Source organism: Drosophila sechellia, chromosome 3R, assembly GCF_004382195.2.
Source record: "Drosophila sechellia strain sech25 chromosome 3R, ASM438219v1, whole genome shotgun sequence".
Classification (NCBI taxonomy): Eukaryota; Metazoa; Arthropoda; class Insecta; order Diptera; family Drosophilidae; genus Drosophila; species Drosophila sechellia.
The window spans coordinates 2,897,118-2,921,064 of record NC_045952.1 but is presented as its reverse complement, the minus strand read 5'-3'; the positions used below and the strand labels follow the sequence as shown (position 1 = coordinate 2,921,064).

Here is a 23,947-nt window from a genome sequence, read left to right as displayed (position 1 = left end):
TTATTTTAGATATGCTCAGAGTTTAAGCTCAAAATTTAATTAATATGATTAAGTCTGTCACCACAGAAAACACAATACTAATTCTGAAGATTCATTAAAAAATCGTATGGTGCTGATCGTATAAAGCCAGTCTTAAACATTTTGCATAACCTGCTCAAGGTTGAGCTACATACTGGCGCATAAGTGACGATTTTAACGTCGTTTTGTTACAGAAATCCCTAGACGATGATCGATATCCAGTATACTACATAAGCAATATTAAAATTATGATCGATATCCAGTATACTACATAAGCAATATTAAAATCCTAGCTGTGGTGGAAGCATTGAAAAAATGCAGAGTTTGCCTACATTACACACTGTAATGCCCTGTCTAAGATTATTTAGAAAGAGGACTTGTGCGCCCAACTAGCTCGTTGAATCCTTCAGCTGCAGGAATTCCAATACGACGTCATACGAGCTGGTATTCGTCACGCTGATGATTTCAGTCCAGCTATCTTGATGATGATCACGGAGAACAACTTTAAGAGTAAAATAATGTTCTCAAGACGACTAGCTGATGGCAATAATCGACTGCAAACTCACAGGCTATGGAACGAGAAGAGCAGGACCACTTTTTAGACTTAAAAAGTTCTACGTACTAAAATGGGAAAAGAAGTTAGAAATAATCTATATAAGATACCATGTTTTGTAAGCAACTGTAAGTAAGGAGAGCATAAAACGAATTTCTTCCACCCAGCAAAGATGGGCAACCGCTACAAACGTACAACATAGATTTTCTTGGCCCTTAAGAGCAAATGTTAAGTAGTTAAGAGACAAGTAGTTTTATCGAATTCTGTTAGCTCTATCCGACATATACAAGAAGTGCCCACGGCAAGACTTCAAAAGCTAAATTGTTGGCAATCCCAGTCACAAAATATCTTACAGAGGGTCTGCATTTAAAAAAAAAAATTTTTTTTTTTTAAATTAATTTATAAAAGTTAACGTAATTCAAGTTAATCAAAATATAAATAAACTACCCTATAATAATTAAAGCCTTATTAAATACATATTTCAGTGTCCTTTACTCTAACAAAAATTTCTATCAACATGTGGGAAAAACTTATTGTCGTAATTTACATTTTAAAAGCTATATAGTTCGCCAATGAATATCCTTTTGTAAATACATTACCCAAAATTCGTTTTGGGTAACCACATCTTATTTGGTATGCAGATAGCAACATATGCAGGCATTTTATTAAATAAAACAATACAGGGGCAGTTTCACCAAAACTGTGTGATGTTATATACGGCACCAAAAAAAACATCCAAATATGAATTCCCAATACCGAGATAAAATGAAAAAAAATTTTGTATATCAGTGCTTTTCGTAAATAAATGGCGCGTTCCGTTACAATCGTAATAAACTGCACAATCAACATCAGAAGAAATGTAAAAGGCACTTTGTTTCCTTGGATATACGTCTCCAGTACACTAGTGCTATATTTATACCGATACTAAAAAATAAAAATATTATTACTATTTTAAATACTATTATTGATATTGATAAAAATTTAATATATATATAGTGGAGTATCGTCTGTTTTTGGTGCTGCTCGTATCGCAACGTTTACATGGCAATGCACTATTTAGCTATGAATTCTTGTTTAATTTAGTGCTTATTGCAAATGTCGAGAGATAATCTAAATATGAAGTTGATATCGGAGAAAGAACATCTTTTTTTTGGCAACAACTATATACTGAAAGTTGGTCACACTGATCTGAATAAGTTCTTTTTGTTTTTCTGGAAACTTCCTTCTTCTTGTGTTAACTTCCAAACGACTCACAACGGTGTCACGCTTATGTCAAATAAAACAGTTATTAAACTTTAACTAAATCGCCTCGCGTTTTACTCCACCATTTCAAATAGGTTATGGGCCCAGGAGTAGTAAAGACTTTAATAATTGTGTGTGATCAAGAGGAAAATAATTATTGTATATAATTATCTTGAACATTTTTTATAAACTTGAGCGGACAAGGGCTGTGTGCGATCGACAAATTGGACGGCGAAAATTACGCAGTATGGTCGGTGCAAATGAAGAGTGTATTGGTGCACTCGGGTATGTGGTCGTTGGTGTGCGGAAAACGCGTGAAGCAGGATGGTGATACAGCTGAGCAAGGAGCCCAACTCGACAAACTAGACGAAAAAGCACTAGCAACAATATTGCTGTACGTGAAGGCTTCAGAAATTAATTTGATTAAAAACTGCGCTAGTTCTAAAGAAGCTTGGGACGTACAAAATTACATAAATGATTTTGTGGATATCGTCGAAAGACTGAAAGAAATTGATATGGACATTTCTGAAGATATTCTTACTATTTTGATGCTGTCGGGACTCGGTAAGAAATTCGAAAATTTCGTGGTAGCGATCGAAACGCGCGAACAGTTACCGACTCTCTCTGATTTAAAAGTAAAAATTATAGAAGGGGGAGAGAGACAAAGAGACAAAGAGAGAGACGAAACGGAACTTTGTGTGCAGCAAGCGTTTGTGTCGCGTCCCAGTGGAACGGGAGACAAGAAAAATAGATCGTCGCAAAAGAACAGTGATGCAAAGAAGAATAAAAAATGCTTTCGATGTGGTCGCGAGGGTCACTTTATTGCGCAGTGCAAAGTGAAAAAAAAAAAATGATGAAATAGAAACATCTGCAAAAGAGAAGTCGTTTACTATGCTTGCAAGTGTAAATAAAAATGACGTTTTAGCGAAATCGATGTGGTGCTTGGACAGTGGAGCAACTGCTCACATGTGTTGTGAAAGGTCGCGGTTCGCGGACATTAAAGAGCATAAAGAGAAAATATTACTTGCAGGAGAAATCTATATATTTTCGGATGGCGTCGGTACGGTGGCCGTTAAAACAAAGAATGGTTCATATCGGTAGCGAAAGCCGTTGAAAAAGGGTATAAAGTGATTTTTCACAAGCAAAGTGCGTATATAAAGGACGGTCGAAATGAAGAAGTGTTACAGGCAAGAAAAGCTGGAAATCTTTTTGTTGTTGATACTTCGAACAATCGGTGCATGTACTTGTGTGCAAATGATGAAATGTAGAAGTGGCATTATCGTTATGGTCATTTGAACATGGCGAGCCTAAAAAAGATGGCAAATGACAATATGGTCAATGGCTTAAAGTCAATCAAAAATGTTGTGGACATAGACCGAATTGCATGTGCTAAAGGTAAAATCTGTGTGAAACCATTCCCAAAAATGGTAGAAAATCGTGCGGACAAAGTGCTAGGGCTAGTTGATAGCAGGCTGATTGGGCGATAGGCATCGATCTGCGTTGGCGGCTTTCCGGCTTTAGGTATCATGATGATACGTGCTCGCTTCCATTGCCTTGGAAAGTGCACTAGCCTTAGCATGGCATTAAACATTTTTACTAAGGCTAGGACTCCTTTGCGTGGCACAGACTTCGCTGCACGGTTGTCGATGCTATCGTAACCAGGGGTTTTCTTGATGTGTAGCGCCTTCAGCTGCATCATGACTTCCTTCGGTGTGGTATGCCTAATGGGGCGAGACGGTACAGTCGGAGCGTCCAGAAAATTATTGATTACTACGCGGTTTGAGTCGTCTGTTAGTTTAAAGGGCAAGAAGGTGGAGGTCAGATGCAAAGCAAACGCCCTCGCTTTTTCATCGTCCGTCTTGAGCCAGAGGCCACTTTGACTCAGGACTGGAGATTGAAATATCGGCTGTCTCTTGATATTTCTTGTGAGCCTCCATAACGAGAAGTTGCTGTTGTTATCTGGGCCAGTACCCTCCAGCAGGGTATCCAGATTTTCTCGTCGGGTCCTGGCTAGCAAACGATGCAGTCTGTTTGTGGTACTAGAGTATAGCTGCTTGATGCTTGGATCTCCTGTGGCGATATACCGTCTCCTGAGGCGCCTTTTGTGGGAGAGCAGCTCCCTAGCCTCCAAGCTCAAGATGGGAGCCCTCTTTGCGGTCGTGTGACGAGCTTGATGTGGGGGAGGTGTGGCCCTCCGTGCTGCTTCCGCGATTGTAGCTACGAGGTAATCTACATATGCTTCCAGACTATTGCAGGTGTCAATGGGGATGTTGAGATCAACTGTGGCCTCGATGTGCTCCTTAAAGGCCACAGTACTTGCAGTAGGTGACAGCATTTTAGTGACACCTTTGAATAGCTGGGCGTCTTCATCCAGCACAAACAGCAGGGGGAGATGGTCAGACGACAGTTCTGTCAGGGTTTGCACGTTGATTTCTTGCTGTCTGAATCCTTTGGAGATCCCGAAATCGATTGCACTTGGAGTGACACTTGTTCGAAAGGGATAGCAAGTAGCTTCTCCAGTTGCAACGATGTCGATACCTTTGCCCGCCAGAGCGGAGAACAGCACCCTGCCTCTAGTGCACATCCTGTAGTTTCCCCACCATCTGTGCTTTGCGTTCCAATCACCTGCCGCTAGGAACTTAGTGCCAAATTGAGCGAAGATCAGCTCAACGTCAGCCTCCGTCCACCTGAGGTTAGGAGGGCAGTATACTGAGGCAATGTTAAAAGTACCCCTGCTTGCCGTCAGCTGGATAACTGCTGCCTGGATGTGATTTTCCGACAGGGTGGAGAAGAGTTGATGGGAGATGAGTGATCTAATAAGGATCGCCGCACCTCCGCGTTTGCTGTCATCCGGGTGGTTGGCATTGTGGAGGGTAAAGCCAGGAACTCTGAAAGTGGACCGGGAAACGAAATGGGTTTCCGACAGCAGGAGGATGTCGATTTCGTGAAGCTCGATGAAGGCGAGGATATCATTGGTCTTCGAGGAGGCCCCATTGGCATTCCAAGCTGCTATCTTAAGAGGACCCATTTTGAGCAGCAGGAGGGAAGGTGCGATTTTGCAGGAGCAGTTGCATTAGTGTTTCAACTAGTGACATCATCCTGTCAAGCCTAGAAAACAGCTGTTCCAGCTTGGACTCAAGGTTGGCGCTTGCAGGGGGGACAGTAACGGCAGGCTTGGCGACGGGCTGACTTCCTCTGATTATACTAGCAAAGGAAGGCTTTCCAGACATGTGGACTGGTGGACTAGGTTGGTGTACTCCTCTTGCAGGACCAGAAACAGAGGGTTCATTGACTTTCCGTTGATGTTTGCGGTTAGAAGCCTCTAGCAGGTATTTTTTGCAACCTTTAAAGTTGGCTGCATGGGGGCCGCCACAGTGAAAACAGAATCTGGCCTCGTACTGTTCCAGCTTGCACTCTGCAGTGGGGTGATTTTCTCCGCATTCTCTGCATATATAGTGCCGAGAACAATATGCCTTCGGTTCCGATTGCTTACGGGGTTTCTCCCAAGTTACCCTGTGCCTGCAATTGCGGGCCAATGAACAAAGTATCTGCCGGTGGAGCAAGATATTTCGTAACATTTATTGATGACGCGTTATATGTTCGTATATTTTTTGAAGACCCGTGATGAATTGCCTTCCACGTTTAAAATCTTTGTCGCGTTTGCAGAAAAACATACCGGTGAAAAACTTAAAGCAATTCGCAGCGATAACGGTCGCGAATATATAAGCCACGAGGGTCAGAAGTTCCTATCTAAAAACGGTATCAAGCGGCAATTGACAGTACCGTACACTCCGCAGCAAAACCAGGTTGCTGAGCGCGCTAAACGGACGCTTGTGGGAATGGCAAGGAGCATGATTATACATTCAGGAGTGAATGAGTCCCTGTGGGGAGAGGCAGTTAGGACTGCAGCATATCTACGCAACAGATCGGAGACAAGGTCGTTGAAGAGTCAAACACCATTCGAACTGTGGACAGGTAAAAAGCCTTCGATATCGCATTTAAAAATCTTTGGATGCAAAGCGATTGCATTGAATAAGAAACATGCAGGAAAGTTCAAGCCAAAAGGCATTGAATGAATGATGATAGGGTATTCAACAACAGCGAAGGCCTACAGATTAATGCGCATTGGATCGAACCAGGTAATCGAAAGTAGAGAAGAATGGAATGGAAACAGCGAGAACGAGACGGCACTTATTGACGAAATTGGAGTTGATTGTTCGCAGATTTTGGCAGCGGACAACAACAAAGAAGATGATGAGGTGCTCGAGGAAAAGCAAATTGACAGCGAGATTAATGAAGCCGATGTTTACGAGAGTGCGAAGAGCGATGATACCGAAGAACGGGAAATTCATGGTCCTGGTCGTCCTAAGAAGATAAAAACTGGAAAGCCCGGGCGTCCACGAAAACAATACAACTTGTTGAACATGATGAAGGTTCAAGATGCCAAGGTACCTATTACGTTTGCTGAAGCGACGCAGTCTGAAATGAGTCAAGAGTGGGTAGCATCAATTCAGAAGGAGATTGACGCCCTCGAAGCTAATCAGACATGGGAGCTACAGGACTTACCAGAAGGTAAGAAAGACATCGGTAGTAAGTGGGTTTTTGGCATCAAAGGAAATAAGGATGGCAATGTGATGCGATTTAAATCGAGGTTGGTGGCTAAAGGATGTGCACAACAATATGGTATCGACTTTTTTGAAACGTTTTCACCAGTTGTCAGATATTCGTCGGTGAGACTTATTATATCTCTGGCTGTTGAGCATAACTTATTTCTACATCAGATGGATGTATCGACAGATTACTTAAATAGCGAATTCAGCGAAGAAGTTTATATACAGCAACCCGATGGATTTGATAATAAACATTATGGAAAAGTTTTGAGACTAAAGAAGTCACTTTACGGACTAAAACAGAGCGGTAGAGAGTGGAACGCCAAGCTCAACGAAGTCTTCCAAAAACTGCATTTTGTTCGCTGTGCCAGCGAGCCGTGAGTGTACAAGTTAACAACTAAGAGCACAGACATTCATGTCAACAATACATAAACACTAAGTTACCACATATAAACAATGCTGACGCGCCCCAACGGAGTTCAGCGCTCTGCGCTACGAACGGTCAGCAACAGCAATTGGACACCCCTTATCCGGGGTACCAAGCTATGTTGCATAAATGCTGAGTCGGCTTGCCGACCATGGGTTTATGGCGTGATGCATTGGAGCCAGGGTAGATCCACACTTTTCATATTCTTTTGTATTCAGTTCTAAGCTTGCACCTTAACAATAAAGATCAGCTACTCCGGCACTTAGCCGTAAAATACCAATTGTTTTAATTGAACATTCTCGTTGAGCCAAAAGGCCATCGAAAGACCACGGGGGCAAAGTCACGCCCTCCATCCTAATCTTCCTAAGACGTCTTCACCTCTGGCATAATAGCCGGACTTACTGAGGACTCAGGAGAGTCGACGTTGCGCCTGGATAACACCCAGCCCAAGGAGACGACGCACATCAACCCTATACCACGGAGCCATCTGTAAAAGAGGACCACCGGACTATAGGACTTATTAAGTGGCGCCCAACGTTTATTACGGACCTAGAGTATGTTAACAGGGTAGTTAAGAGAAGAAAATATGTAAGTTCAATGAGTGAATTTAATTCGGCAGTCTTCGATTATTAAATAAATAAAAAATAAAAAGCTAACAATTTGTTGCGTGCTCTTAGGAAGTTGAATTTCCGTTCCATACTTTTACCAAAGTGTTATTTACCGTTGCATACCCCAAGTTACTGTGAGCTATTGCTGCCCAAAGGAATAAATAATAAATAATAAATAGTAAATAAATTATTCCTTTGCGCAAGCCTGTTCTTTTGAAAGAAATTTTGTCGATTTCCATTTCTCGCGCACTTAGATAGTGAAATATATGTGCGAGGTGTCAACCAATGGTAAATGAGTTGGGCGGCATATAGAGACATTAAAGTCGAGTGCGATAGTGACGACGAGTTTGATTTAGAGCCAGTAGGTTTTTGTCCAAATACTACAGATAGCCCTGCAGCCATGGACGCCGCACAGCTACAAGCTATTATAGCTGGAGCTGTTAACCAGGCTTTGACCGAACAGGAAAGCAGACTAAATCAAAGGTTCCAGGCACAGTTAGATGAAGTTAAAAAACAAATGCAGAGCTTGCGTGTGGAAGCACCACAAATAGAGGCATACCAGAAAATACAACCAGACCCTAGCATACCATGCGGAGTCAAGCTGGACATTGTGAAGACATTGCCAGATTTTTCGGGGGAGCAGGACGACTATGTGTCATGGCGGCAGTCAGCCGTAGACGCATACGAAATCTTCAAACGGTATGAGGGTAGCGAGGCGCATTATCAGGCCGTCTCGATTATCAGAAACAAAATTAGGGGGTCAGCGAGAGGGCTACTAGTTGCCCATAACACAGTCTTAAATTTCGATGCTATTATTGCTCGACTAGATTGCACCTACGCGGACAAAACGTCGCTGCGTGTACTTCGGCAGGGACTTGAAACAGTTAGGCAAGGAGACCTTAGCCTAATGCAGTATTATGACGAGGTAGAAAAACGATTGACGTTAATAACAAACAAGATCGTTATGACTCACGAACCGGGTAGTGCTATTCTGTTTAACAATGAAGTTAGAGATGATGCTCTCCACGCGTTCATTGCCGGTCTTAGGAAGCCCTTGAGGGCCATAGTCTTGCCGGCGCAGCCCAAGGATTTGCCCTCAGCTTTAGCCTTGGCTAGGGAATCCGAGGCTACCATAGAGCGCACTAATTTTGCCGCCACATATGCGAGGGCTTTAGAGGACAAGGCAAGCACTTATGAGCACCGAAAAGATAGGAACCGCTCAAGGGAGCCGCAGGGAAGATACAGCAGGGCCGAGGATAGCCAAGGCAGAAACCCCCATTTTTACAAGAAGCAGGGTAAGCAAAATAATTCTGCCCAAAATAATAACTCCTCTCGGAATCAGTCACCTGAGCCTATGGAGTTAGGCTCCACTGTAACCCAACATAGGCAACCGATCTCGTTTGGAAGCGGTCAGCCTACAAACGCCAAGGCCGAGAGTGCTCGGGGCCAGAAAAGATTCGGCTCCGCACGCTTGACAGGTCAGAGGCGTCAGAGATTGCAGAACACCATGCAACAGGCTGACGATAAAAATGACAGCGAATATGATGGCGCGGCCGCAGCGGCCATTACCGAGATAGATGACGAGTCTGACGAAAATGATCAGATCAATTTTTTAGGGAACGCTCCCGACTGCCGTTCATTGAACGACAGCTGCAAGGGAGGCAACTAAAAATTTTAATCGACACAGGGGCGGCAAAAAACTACATCAAGCCCGTAAAGGAGCTTAAACATGTGGTGCCCGTCGATGCCCCTTTCACGGTTAGTTCCATTCATGGCTCTAACAGGGTTCACCAAAAATGTTTAATGAATATTTTTGGAAAAACATCTGCGTTCTTCCTTTTGGACGCACTGTCACCATTCGATGGTATTGTAGGGTTTGACCTCCTAGCTCAGGTGGGAGCAAAACTCGACGCAAAGAAAGGTACGATAAATTATGGTTCTGTTTCTGAGAAGCTTCAGCATCATAATTGCGATAATGTTAATTTTACTAACGTAAATGACATCGCCGTAAAGACGCAATTTCGAGGTATGATCGAAAGCAGATCTAAGGCGTTTTCAGCCTCTGACGAGGCACTTCCGTTTAACACCTCTGTTGTTGCCACAATTCGCACTACAGATGATAAGCCGGTATACTCCAAGCTATACCCGCATCCCATGGGTGTGTCTGAGTTCGTCAAGCGAGAAATCGCAGACTTACTGCAGAAAGGCATCATTAGAACTTCAAAGTCGCCGTACAACAACCCAACTTGGGTTGTGGACAAAAAAGGCCACGATGAATTGGGGAACAAAAATAAGCGTTTGGTTAAAGACTTTAGGAAACTTAACGAAAAGACCATCGCTGATAAGTACCCAATGCCAAACATCCCCATGATACTGGCGAACTTAGGAAAAGCTAAGTACTTTACGACGTTAGATCTAAAGTCCGGCTACCACCAGATATACTTGGCCGAACATGACCGTGAAAAGACCTCTTTTTCGGTAAACGGCGGAAAGTATGAGTTTTGTCGGTTACCGTTCGGATTGAAGAATGCGGGAAGCATCTTCCAAAGAGCGATCGACGACGTCCTACGAGAGCAAATTGGCAAATCGTGCTATGTTTACGTAGATGACGTCATTATTTTTTCCGAAAACGAAAATGACCACGTCAAGCATATAAATTGGGTTTTAAAAAGCCTGTGCAATGCCAACATGAAGGTATCCAGCGAAAAGACACACTTCTTTAAGCAGAGTGTTGAATATCTGGGGTTCATTGTTACCAATGGAGGTGCAAAAACCGACCCAGAAAAGGTAAAGGCCATAAAGGAATACCCAGAGCCTACAAATTTGTATGAGCTAAGGTCGTTTCTGGGTTTGGCCAGTTATTACCGTTGCTTCGTGAAGGACTTTGCGGCGATCGCGAGGCCCTTGACGGACTTGCTGAAAGGAGTAAACGGCTCTATCAGCAAACACATGTCCAAGAAAACTCCTATCGAGTTCGGTGATTTGCAGAGAGATGCATTTGAGAGGCTGAGAAACATCTTGGCTTCTGAAGATGTAATTCTCAGATACCCCGATTTTAGGAAGCCATTCGATCTAACGACGGATGCTTCTGCTAACGGTATTGGTGCGGTTTTATCGAAAGATAAAAGACCCATCACTATGATCTCCAGGACCCTAAAAGAAAGCGAGTCACACTACGCCACAAATGAAAGAGAATTGTTGGCCATAGTGTGGGCCTTAGGCAAGTTACAGCACTACCTCTACGGCACTCGCGATATAAATATTTATACGGACCATCAGCCGTTGACATTCGCGGTGTCCGATCGGAACCCAAACCCAAAGATAAAAAGATGGAAAGCGTACATTGATGACCATAACGCAAAAATCCACTACAAACCGGGTGAAGACAACCATGTGGCTGACGCTCTTTCTAGGCAGAACATCAATGCCCTACAAAATGAGCCTCAGTCAGACGCTGCGACTATTCACAGCGAACTGTCATTGACCTACACGGTCGAAACGACAGACCAACCGGTGAACTGCTTCAGAAATCAGATTGTTATAGAAGAAGCACGTTTCCGACTGAAGCGAAGCTTGGTATTATTTCGTAGTAAAACTCGCCACTTAATCAATTTTACCGACAAAAGCACCATTTTAGAAATGCTGAAGGAGGTAGTAAACCCCGAAGTCGTGAATGCGATACACTGCGATCTGCCCAACCTGGCAAGTTTTCAACACGATTTAATTTCTCATTTCCCGGCTACGCAGTTTCGATACTGTAAGAATATGGTGATAGACGTTACCAATAGAAATGAGCAGTTGGAAATTATCACGACAGAACACAATCGTGCACACAGGGCGGCTCAGGAAAATACCAAGCAAGTACTGCGCGACTATTATTTCCCCAAAATGAGCAGCCTGGCAAAGGAAGTGGTCGCAAATTGCAGAATATGCACCAAGGCCAAAAAGACAGGCACCCTAGAAAACAGGAGCTCGGGGAGACACCCATACCTAGGTATACCGGCGAAATGTTGCACATTGATATTTTCTCAACCGATAAGAAGCAATTCTTAACATGCGTTGACAAATTCTCAAAGTTTGCAATAGTGCAACCAGTGCTGTCCAGAACAATAGTGGACGTCACGGGGCCCCTGCTTCAACTCGTAAATGTGTTCCCAAAAATCCGAACAATATATTGCGACAATGAAGCCGCCTTTAGCTCTGAAACCGTCACCTCGCTACTTAAGAATAGCTACCACATTGACATTGTGAACGCGGCCCCTCTGCATAGCTCGTCAAACGGTCAAGTGGAACGGTTTTACAGCACCTTGACAGAAATCGCCAGGTGTCTTAAACTAGACAAGAAAATCAGCGATACGACAGAGTTAATCTTAAGGGCAACGGTAGAGTACAATAAGACCCTACATTCTGTCACTCAGGAGAAACCGGTCGAGATCCTCCACTCGGGTTCCGATGATCGCTGCCTAGGCGTTAGAGACAAGCTGATAAAGGCCCAGAAGAACAACATCCAAAGATGCAACCCAGCTAGACAAAACCGTGTTTTTGAGGTAGGAGACGAGGTTTTTGTCAAAAACAATAAAAGGCTTGGAAACAAACTGACACCATTGTGCACAGAACAAACAGTGCAGGCAGACCTAGGAACGTCTGTTCTTATTAAGGGGAGGGTGGTCCATAAGGACAACCTAAAATAGGTCCCCGCACTTTTAGTTAGCTTTAAGATATTCCTTATGTTTTTTTATTCGTCTTTAAATAGCAGCAACTAAACTTAGAGGGCGAGGAGGCAAATTTATATAAATTTCCAGTAGTAAGCCTGATTTAAGCTAATATGCCGTGGCCTTATTCTACGTTTGGTTTGCAGGTTCGCCCTCATAACACTCATCACCCTGGCAGTGGCAAGTGCTCGGATTACCGACTTTTCCCACGCCAACTACATTCCCGTCGTAGACGGAGATGTACTGTTATTTGAGCATCGTAATTGCCTGAGGCATTCGAGCAACCTGTCTGATTATATTTACATGGTAGATGAAACAAAGAAATTGTCCGCTTCCTTTCCACAGTCGCATATGCGAAAGTTGTTAGACGTCGATACAGATCACCTTGTAAACTTGTTGTCCGTTCTAAAAATACATCACCGTATCGCTAGAAGCTTAGACTTCTTAGGTACAGCTCTTAAGGTATTTGCGGGACCTCCCGACGCCTCAGATTCTCTAAAGATCAAAATGACCGAAGCTCAGCTAGTGGATTCCAACTCCAGACAAATTAATATAAATTCCGAAACCCAAATACAAATAAACAAACTGACCGACACCGTGAACAAAATTATTAAAGCCCGAAACAACGACTTGGTCGACACCCCGGGGGTAGTTAACAACTAAGAGCACAGACGTTCATGTCAACAATACATAAACACTAAGTTACCACATATAAACAATGCTGACGCGCCCCAACGGAGTTCAGCGCTCTGCGCTACGAACGGTCAGCAACAGCAATTGGACACCCCTTATCCGGGGTACCAAGCTATGTTGCATAAATGCTGAGTCGGCTTGCCGACCATGGGTTTATGGCGTGATGCATTGGAGCCAGGGTAGATCCACACTTTTCATATTCTTTTGTATTCAGTTCTAAGCTTGCACCTTAACAATAAAGATCAGCTACTCCGGCACTTAGCCGTAAAATACCAATTGTTTTAATTGAACATTCTCGTTGAGCCAAAAGGCCATCGAAAGACCACGGGGGCAAAGTCACGCCCTCCATCCTAATCTTCCTAAGACGTCTTCACCTCTGGCATAATAGCCGGACTTACTGAGGACTCAGGAGAGTCGACGTTGCGCCTGGATAACACCCAGCCCAAGGAGACGACGCACATCAACCCTATACCACGGAGCCATCTGTAAAAGAGGACCACCGGACTATAGGACTTATTAAGTTACACACGCAATGAGAAGGACAATATTAATATAATTGCAGTATATGTCGACGATCTTCTTATTGCAAGCTCATGTAAAGATGATTTGATTGGTATAAAAGAGTCAATTGCCAAAGAGTTTAAAGTAGTAGATAGCGGACAGCTTAATCATTTCTTGGGCATCGAAGTTGAGCGAGAAGGTGAAACTGGAGCCATATCCATAGGTCACAAGACATATATCGAGAGTATGCTACACACCTGGGGCATGTTAGATTGCAAATCGGTAGCAACGCCTTTGGAGGCAAATTTCCAAGTTAAGTGTACTGATTCTAACTGCAAGCCTATTAACGAAAAGGACTACCAGTCACTTATAGGATCACTAATGTATTTGGCAATTACAACCAGGCCAGATATAATGCATTCAGTTGCAAAACAAAAGCAGTATTTATAAAAAAGTTTCTGAAGGAAATGGGTTTTTTGATAGATCACTCAATTTTAATTTTTTGCGATAATCAGAGTGCTTTATGTTTAGCTAAGAATCCAGTATTACATAATAGAAGTAAGCATATAGACATAAAGTACCACTATGTTAGGGAACTTTATTCCAAAAAGGAAATTGATGTAAAATATATATGTACAAACGACATGTTATCAGATATTTTAACAAAAAACCTACAGAAAAACAAGCACTTAAAATGTATAACTGAAATGAATTGTTTCTGAATATGTTGTTGAGAAGGAGTATTGAAATACTAAAATATTATGTATGTTAATTTGGCAACAACTATATACCGAAAGTTGGTCACACTGATCTGAATAAGTCCTTTTTGTTTTTCTGGAAACTTCCTTCTTCTTATGTTAACTTCCAAACGACTCACAACGGTGCCACGCTTATGTCAAATAAAACAGTTATTAAACTTTACCTAAATCGCCTCGCGTTTTACTCCACCATTTCAAATAATTACTATAGCCATTGGCTAAGCCTACGGTAAATTAACAAGTAATTTAATCCAATGTCTAAGAAACCCTCTAAGATAGAAGGGCTATCAAGAGTATACAAAATATTTAAGAAAAGTCTAATAAACGTTTTATTATATAAGGCTAATTAGTAACATGGCGGAGAGCTATTTAGAACCGAAGTTGTCTAATCAGCACGAAAAATTGTAATAAAAGTGTCTTGGACACATTCGTGGTGATTGAAATCATCACTGATGACATTAACGAGTGATTAAGTAGTCGAAAGGAAGTTCACAAATGGATTGTAGCCAAGAATTTGAATAAGTTTTCGTCTCTTACGCTAGGGACATTTTACCATTCAAGACCACCGTCCCTAACGAAATATTTTAGACCATTTTCTGATCATTTCAAACCGGATAATTTGTTGATAAAAGAGTTCAATGTTAAGAGTTCCATCATGGGGCCAGACCACTGCAACTTTCTCACCTTATTCTTTTTCAAGAAAACTAACAGACATTTCCCTTTATTTCCTTTCAAAATTAGAGACATTGGCATATCAATCTAATTGTTTTCTGACAGCCACGCTCCCAAGCGTTAGTTTTGTTTATAACATTAATTTTTTCCTTATTTGAATCATTTGTCTGCTATCCAGACCGTTTCAAAAGTTGTATGAGATCTAAATATACCTGGAGCCCTACTTGACTTTAATATTAAGAAGAGAGGATATCAGATGATACCTGTTACTCAGCTAGTGAAAGTGTGAACAAGAAATTTCAAAAGGTTTCGGAATGTCGGTGGAAATTGGAGAAAAAAATAATAAAATGAAAAAAATTAAAAATTGTTCAAAAGTGTCTGCTGTACAATTGAGTTCTTTTATAATTATGTTGTTTTCAATAAAAATGTCTTAGTTGTTACAATTTTAAATAATTTTACCTAGATTCATATTCCACGTTACAGGTATATTGGGTTAAATTTATTGAAAGTATAATGGTTAACGATATTTCTGGAAAGTACACATTGGTGTTTCTTGTTTAATTATACTTGATATGCTATAGTCTTTGATAATACTCTTTGTTTGTGTATTTAAAACCATTAAATTTTTGTAGTTAACATAGCCAAGGTTGTCGGGCTTGAGAAGAAGTTTGGATTAAATATTCCTAATAGTGTGAACCCATTTCAACGTTCACGATTTAAAAACTGTTTTAATATTTTTTCAATTTTTTATTAGTCTTGTAAATTTCTATTGATTTTCCAAAAAGCTTTTTACAAAAAAAAATTTTGCCACGCCCACTCTAACGCCCTAAAATGTTGCTACGCCCACAGTAACGCCCTAGAACCGCCGAAAACTGCCACGCCCACATTTTTGAAAAATGTTTTATTTTATTCCCTAATATCTATCGGTATCCCAGAAAAATTATGAAATTTCGCGTTGGCATTCCCAATAGGTGATGTCGGGGAACTCGACTATATTATTCTCTTATGTTAAAGTTGACTTGGAGATACTATTGCAGCCTTTAAAGTTAGTTGCTTAAGAGTGGCCACAGTGATAGCAGAATTTAGGATCATCGGGTGCGAGTTCGCAATCTAAGGTTGGGTGATTCTTGCCGCATAAGATGTCGTGTGCAGTGGTAGCAGTTCGATAGTATTCGATTCAGTACTGAAGGGTTGAGGTGAATTTATACAGTCGACGGTGTCGACAGTTATACAGTTCGAGATGACCGAGTCTCTAAGAATATCTCAATTAGTAGGGCGCACGGGGAAGGTCTTCCACGTTAATGCCCTGCTATTAAATTAGATAAACCACGACATACAAATACCAAACGAGCACCAGCCTTTCGTCGGAGCCAGATCACAATCTTACAACTAGCTTTTATAGTGAGCTTGTAATTTATCGGCGTCAGCAGACCTAAAATTGTTATTTGTTTATTTTCCAACTTTGGGGACAGTTAAACCAAAGACACTAGAATAACAAGATGCGTAACGGCCATACATTGGTTTGGCACTATGCAGCCACTTTTTTGGTGACGGCCAAAATTGGTCTCTGTCCGCTCGCTTACGCTGAGAGCGTAAGAAATCTAAAAATAGAATTTGCTTGCTTATGTGAGTAAAAACAAAAGACGAGAACTTTTAAATGTGTGCGTACTTGAGCTAGAAGACGATTTTCGGGCCGAATGCAGTTATGATCGAAGAAACGAATATTCAAATTTAGAGTTTTGGCCAATTTCGTAGCAATATGATGAAATAAAATAATAATTAAAAATTCACTGACTATTATAATTTTAAAGTTTTTTAAATTCGTTTGTTAAGATCGCCGCTGAGTTAGCTACCCTTTACATATTTATATTTATGTTGATAATTAATTATGTGTAATATATATACACTACTTTTAATTGTGCATGTCGGGTTATGAATATCAGAGGCCTCGCCGTCCGTCCGTCCGTCCATATCAGCGTCGCTCATATCTCTTTTCACTATATAATTTCATGCAGCTGTGCGCAGTCAACGAGTCCACTTGCGTCTGCTTTGGCTTCTCCACGATTAATGCCCTCACTCCAGTTTCGTGCAGCCTGCTTTGTCTCTTCTCAATTTTTGCCATTCCCTTTTCATTATATCGTTTTCCCTTTCTAACCAAGCAGCGCAAGTGGCCACGTTCAGCAACAGCTCTATCGCTCTCGTTTTTGCAAAATCCCGTTCATAGATAATTCATCTATTCATCCTCACACATTAACAATAAATAGGAGCACGCATAAGAGCAAAGGGAACATGGAGAAGAAGTAAACAGCGACTACACGCATACTCATTATTTTCGCCACGACACGGCCATTCTGACATTTACACGTCCTCGTGTAAGCTTTTGATACCGAGATACCAAGATATCAAGATCACATACTTTCATCACTATTCAATAACATTTAATTTCATTAGTTTGACTTTATTAGGTGTATTTCTTAAATCTTAATTCTGTGAAGAAACAAAACAGCTTTTATTTCATTGTTGCTGGGATAACTTATTCTATTTTCATATTCAGTTCCCTTGATCAGTAATACATCAGCTTACAACTTATCTTAACATTATCATTTATCGATTTCTATATATCGATCTTCCGCCAGTTCACACACACTTTATTATTAATTCAATCCAAACTCATCGTCTCTCCTGGACGGATAACTCACAATTCATCGTCTCACCTGACGGATAACTCACAATTCATCGTCTCACCTAGACGGATAACTCACAATTCATCGTCTCACCTAGACGGATAACTCACAATTCATCGTCTCACCTAGACGGATAACTCACAATGCATCGTCTCACCTAGACGGATAACTCACAATTCATCGTCTCACCTAGACGGATATCTCTCGTTCACAAAAGAACTCATTGGCGGGCTTTTCTTTTCATTCAACTGTTTCTATATTTCAGCTATTGCTCTACATTCTCGTTTAACTCATTCGGGATTTCCGCATCCGGCATGTTACGTATATTTTCATGGCAATACTTGAACGATCGGTTACTCGTCAACGACTTTAGTGTATACCTGTCACCCTCTAATACTTCAGTCACCAAAAACGGTCCTCTGAATTTCGGATCTAACTTAGTTTGGTGTCTTTCTTCATTCCTCAATAGCACATAGTCACCTACGTGCTGTTTGTCAACGGCTGCCCTACTGCTATCAAATCGGGATTTGTCGTAAGACGCTAAGGAATTCATATTTTCTGTCGCATGAGCTCTAACAGTTGCCAAATCTATTTCACATTCGGTCTCACATGGGGGAACTAATCCAAAGGGTCGAGCCTGTTTACCAATTAACATTTCTAACGGACTTGCCTCAGTGGCACGAGAAATTGTACAATTCAGTGCAAGTTGGACTTCGCCAAGTGCGTCCTGCCACGATCGTTGACTTGATTCTACTACTGACAACAAATTTTTCAATGTTTCCATCACCCGTTCCACTTGCCCATTTGCCCATTTGAAGTTCAACTTTCTGCGATACACAAAACTCTGAAAACTTAGAGCTAGTAAAACATCTGCCCTGGTCGGCGATGATGCGATCTGGTACTCCAAATAAGGATATGGAAGATTTCATAGCATTAACACAGCTTTCGGCATCTATCTTTAAGGTGTGATACAGATAAACAAACTTTCTATAGGCATCGATCTGAACAATGACATACTCCTTCAAATCGCTCTTGCCACTTAATTTCCCCGTTATATCTATGTGGATGGTGTGCCACGGTATACTTGTCTTCGGAATGGAATGAAGTTCCGCCTGAACCTTCCTGAAGATGATTTCACTGATCTACAAGTTATGCAGTTTGAAACAAATTTTCGAACATACTTGTTCATTTTAGCGAACCAATAATACTGGTACACTTTATCAAGTGTCTTTTGCCACCCTAAATGCATTATCGACTCGTGTACTAACCAGGTACTGGTTACTGACCATTTGAAAGCACTGAGTACAACTGGTAAATAACTTGTTCTACCTCGTCTTTGGACCTTGCGATATAATACACCTTTTCGCAAATCATACGTTTTGGCCAAGTTTTCGGCCAATTCATCTGACTCCAATTTGTTAACAATTTCTATTATCTCAAGGTCTAACCGTTGCTCAGCAAGAAGCCAAGTACTTGAAATTTCAGAGAGATTTACTCGTTTTTCGGGAATCTTGTTTATTGACAAAATGTGTTCGGGTGATAAAGGATTTCTTGATAGGAAATCCACATGAGCCATACGCTTACCCTCTCTATACTGAATTTCGAAATTAGGTAGGCCCACCAGCGGTGAACTCTGGGGGTTAAATCTATTTTTGTGCGAGAAGCTTTTAATGAATTGCAGTCTGTATAGACAACGAACTCACGGCCAATTAGGTAATGGCGAAAATGTTTAACGGCTTTTACCACTGCCAAGGTTTCCAGCTCGTAGGAGTGATATCTAGATTCAACAGAGGTAGTTGTTTTGCTGAAGTATTCGATTACATGGGGCTTACTTTCTATACGGTGCAAAAGTATCGCTCCATATCCACAGGCACTTGCATCAGTGTGCAACTCAATAGGATATTGCGGGTCGAAGATTACCAGAACAGGCTCATTTGTGAGGATCGTCACAACTTTAAGTCTGATCTCTTCCAGCTCAGCGCTCCATGTAATCTTGCCGCTACCAGACGAAAGTGAATACAATGGTTTCATAAGTTGGGAGAATCCAGGCACGAATTTGCGAAAGTAAGAGGCCAAGCCAATGAATTGTCTAACGCCGGAGACAGTTTGAGGAGGAGGCAAGGAGCTTAATGAAGCTATCTTTCGCACATTCGGACGAATTTCTCCCGCTCGCACTTCATAGCCCAAATACTGAACCGTTGTTTTGAGAAAACTGCATTTAGCAAGGTTAAAGGTAAAACCAGCCTTTGTAAGAACATTCAAAACAGTTTTTAACCTTTCCAAAGCCAATTCCTTGGTTGGCGATACTACCATTATATCGTCCATGTAAACGATTACAAAAGAGTTAGCAAGGTCACCAAGTACATTTATGACTGCGCGCTGGAAAACAGATGGCGCATTTTTGAGGTCAAAAGGCATTGTAAGAAATTCAAATTGGCCGTCTGGGGTCACAAATGCAGTATATTCCACGGATTCAAGGCGAATCGGGATTTGGTGGAAACCACTTGCCATATCCAGGCATGTGAAATAATTTGCTCCGCGAAGTCTAGCAATTTGATCGCTGATAAGCGGCAAGGGGTATTTATCCGAAATCGTGTTCGAGTTTAGCTCCCTAAAATCAACACATAGACGGTCGGTTCCGTTCTTCTTTTTGACGAGCAACATGGGGCTAGCAAAGGGAGAGCAACTTGGGCGAACAATATTACATCTTATCAATTCGCTCACCTGCATTCGCACTACTTCTCTCTCTTCGGGGCTAAGTCTGTAAGGTCGGCGCTGAACAGTTTTAGTTGGGTCAATCAAACGGATTTTCATTTCGCCTGTATTTACTCGAGTATGAGGTATCCCGTTGGTAAATGAAGTCGAGTGCTTTTCAAGTAGCTCAATTAATTGAGCTTTCTCATTGTCGACTAATTCGGTGTCAATATCGGACAAAGTAAACGATCGCTCAGTAACGGAACAATTATTAACAGTTTTTGATTTTACAACTTTAAAATTATCGGATGCCAAAATTACATAAAAGCCTTGTTTAGGTATTTCTCGCCCTATCAGAATATCATTCCTCATTTGCTCGTTCGGGACTACATGAAATAATATTTCCATAATATTTTCGTTTATAGTGACTTCACTCAAGATTTGCAATGTACTGCACACACTGCCACCACCAATGCCTTTTATCATTACAGTATTGTTTATACGTTTACCAGATAACTTACTGCTAATGTCGTCTTTAATAAGGGAGCACTCTGCACCGGAATCGAAACAAATTGGATAGATCTCACCTCGTTGATGCAAGCTTCCCTTTGGCTCAGTCACACAACATTGGTTAACAGTCTTCTGTTGAGTCACATCTTGTTTGGCTGCACTTCCGTTTTTCGGGCACTGGTTGGAGAAATGTCCCGGTTGGCCGCACCGATAGCACGTGACATTTGATTTTTCACGCTGCGGTTTCGCCTCTCTATCTTGTCGCATTTTACTTCGGCATTCAGCAACTCGATGTCCCGGCTTTGAACAGAAGTGGCATACAACTGGCGATGCCTTACGGTTCTTCTGGTCAGGTCCAAGGTTGTCATCTCGAGCATGTCGCTTCTTGTCGAACGTAAACGCTTTTAACTCCGCCTGTAGCTTACTTCTGGTACGCACATTGGATGTGAAGAGGACGCGCTGCAAACGACTGTCAATGTTTGCCATATGCGCAAGAACAGTTGTAACGGCAATTTCTTCTATTTCCATATTCCGCCACTTCGTAGTCAGCGTCGTCACCAGCCGACTCGCATACACCGCGTAACATTCGGCGGCAGTCGGGCGGCTGTTGAGTAAATTTAAAAACGTAGCGGCCGGCGTCACTTGCATGATTTTTACAAGTTCAGCCAAATTCCGATTTTGCATTTCGACTACTGCACGATCCTCAGAAAATGCAGGGTGTGGCACAGATCCCACTTCTGATGTCGGGTTATGAATATCAGAGGCCTCGCCGTCCGTCCGTCCGTCCATATCAGCGTCGCTCATATCTCTTTTCACTATATAATTTCATGCAGCTGTGCGCAGTCAACGAGTCCACTTGCGTCTGCTTTGGCTTCTCCACGATTAATGCCCTCACTCCAGTTTCGTGCAGCCTGCTTTGTCTCTTCTCAATTTTTGCCATTCCCTTTTCATTATATCGTTTTCCCTTTCTAACCAAGCAGCGCAAGTGGCCACGTTCAGCAACAGCTCTATCGCTCTCGTTTTTGCAAAATCCCGTTCATAGATAATTCATCTATTCATCCTCACACATTAACAATAAATAGGAGCACGCATAATAGCAAAGGGAACATGGAGAAGAAGTAAACAGCGACTACACGCATACTCATTATTTTCGCCACGACACGGCCATTCTGACATTTACACGTCCTCGTGTAAGCTTTTGATACCGAGATACCAAGATATCAAGATCACATACTTTCATCACTATTCAATAACATTTAATTTCATTAGTTTGACTTTATTAGGTGTATTTCTTAAATCTTAATTCTGTGAAGAAACAAAACAGCTTTTATTTCATTGTTGCTGGGATAACTTATTCTATTTTCATATTCAGTTCCCTTGATCAGTAATACATCAGCTTACAACTTATCTTAACATTATCATTTATCGATTTCTATATATCGATCTTCCGCCAGTTCACACACACTTTATTATTAATTCAATCCAAACTCATCGTCTCTCCTGGACGGATAACTCACAATTCATCGTCTCACCTGACGGATAACTCACAATTCATCGTCTCACCTAGACGGATAACTCACAATTCATCGTCTCACCTAGACGGATAACTCACAATTCATCGTCTCACCTAGACGGATAACTCACAATGCATCGTCTCACCTAGACATTGGCGGGCTTTTCTTTTCATTCAACTGTTTCTATATTTCAGCTATTGCTCTAGATTCTCGTTTAACTCATTCGGGATTTCCGCATCCGGCATGTTACGTATATTTTCATGGCAATACTTGAACGATCGGTTACTCGTCAACGACTTTAGTGTATACCTGTCACCCTCTAATACTTCAGTCACCAAAAACGGTCCTCTGAATTTCGGATCTAACTTAGTTTGGTGTCTTTCTTCATTCCTCAATAGCACATAGTCACCTACGTGCTGTTTGTCAACGGCTGCCCTACTGCTATCAAATCGGGATTTGTCGTAAGACGCTAAGGAATTCATATTTTCTGTCGCATGAGCTCTAACAGTTGCCAAATCTATTTCACATTCGGTCTCACATGGGGGAACTAATCCAAAGGGTCGAGCCTGTTTACCAATTAACATTTCTAACGGACTTGCCTCAGTGGCACGAGAAATTGTACAATTCAGTGCAAGTTGGACTTCGCCAAGTGCGTCCTGCCACGATCGTTGACTTGATTCTACTACTGACAACAAATTTTTCAATGTTTCCATCACCCGTTCCACTTGCCCATTTGCCCATTTGAAGTTCAACTTTCTGCGATACACAAAACTCTGAAAACTTAGAGCTAGTAAAACATCTGCCCTGGTCGGCGATGATGCGATCTGGTACTCCAAATAAGGATATGGAAGATTTCATAGCATTAACACAGCTTTCGGCATCTATCTTTAAGGTGTGATACAGATAAACAAACTTTGTATAGGCATCGATCTGAACAATGACATACTCCTTCAAATCGCTCTTGCCACTTAATTTCCCCGTTATATCTATGTGGATGGTGTGCCACGGTATACTTGTCTTCGGAATGGAATGAAGTTCCGCCTGAACCTTCCTGAAGATGATTTCACTGATCTACAAGTTATGCAGTTTGAAACAAATTTTCGAACATACTTGTTCATTTTAGCGAACCAATAATACTGGTACACTTTATCAAGTGTCTTTTGCCACCCTAAATGCATTATCGACTCGTGTACTAACCAGGTACTGGTTACTGACCATTTGAAAGCACTGGGTACAACTGGTAAATAACTTGTTCTACCTCGTCTTTGGACCTTGCGATATAATACACCTTTTCGCAAATCATACGTTTTGGCCAAGTTTTCGGCCAATTCATCTGACTCCAATTTGTTAACAATTTCTATTATCTCAAGGTCTAACCGTTGCTCAGCAAGAAGCCAAGTACTTGAAATTTCAGAGAGATTTACTCGTTTTTCGGGAATCTTGTTTATTGACAAAATGTGTTCGGGTGATAAAGGATTTCTTGATAGGAAATCCACATGAGCCATACGCTTACCCTCTCTATACTGAATTTCGAAATTAAACGATTGTAAGTAGGCCCACCAGCGGTGAACTCTGGGGGTTAAATCTATTTTTGTGCGAGAAGCTTTTAATGAATTGCAGTCTGTATAGACAACGAACTCACGGCCAATTAGGTAATGGCGAAAATGTTTAACGGCTTTTACCACTGCCAAGGTTTCCAGCTCGTAGGAGTGATATCTAGATTCAACAGAGGTAGTTGTTTTGCTGAAGTA

At 41.7% G+C, this 23,947-nt stretch overlaps 1 protein-coding gene across 1 annotated transcript in view; it reads right to left on the bottom strand.

Annotated features, from left to right (window-relative positions):
* LOC116801542 (piezo-type mechanosensitive ion channel component) overlaps positions 1–23,947 on the bottom strand; it is an 85,045-nt gene that overhangs the window by 35,716 nt on the left and 25,382 nt on the right. The window lies entirely within an intron of this gene.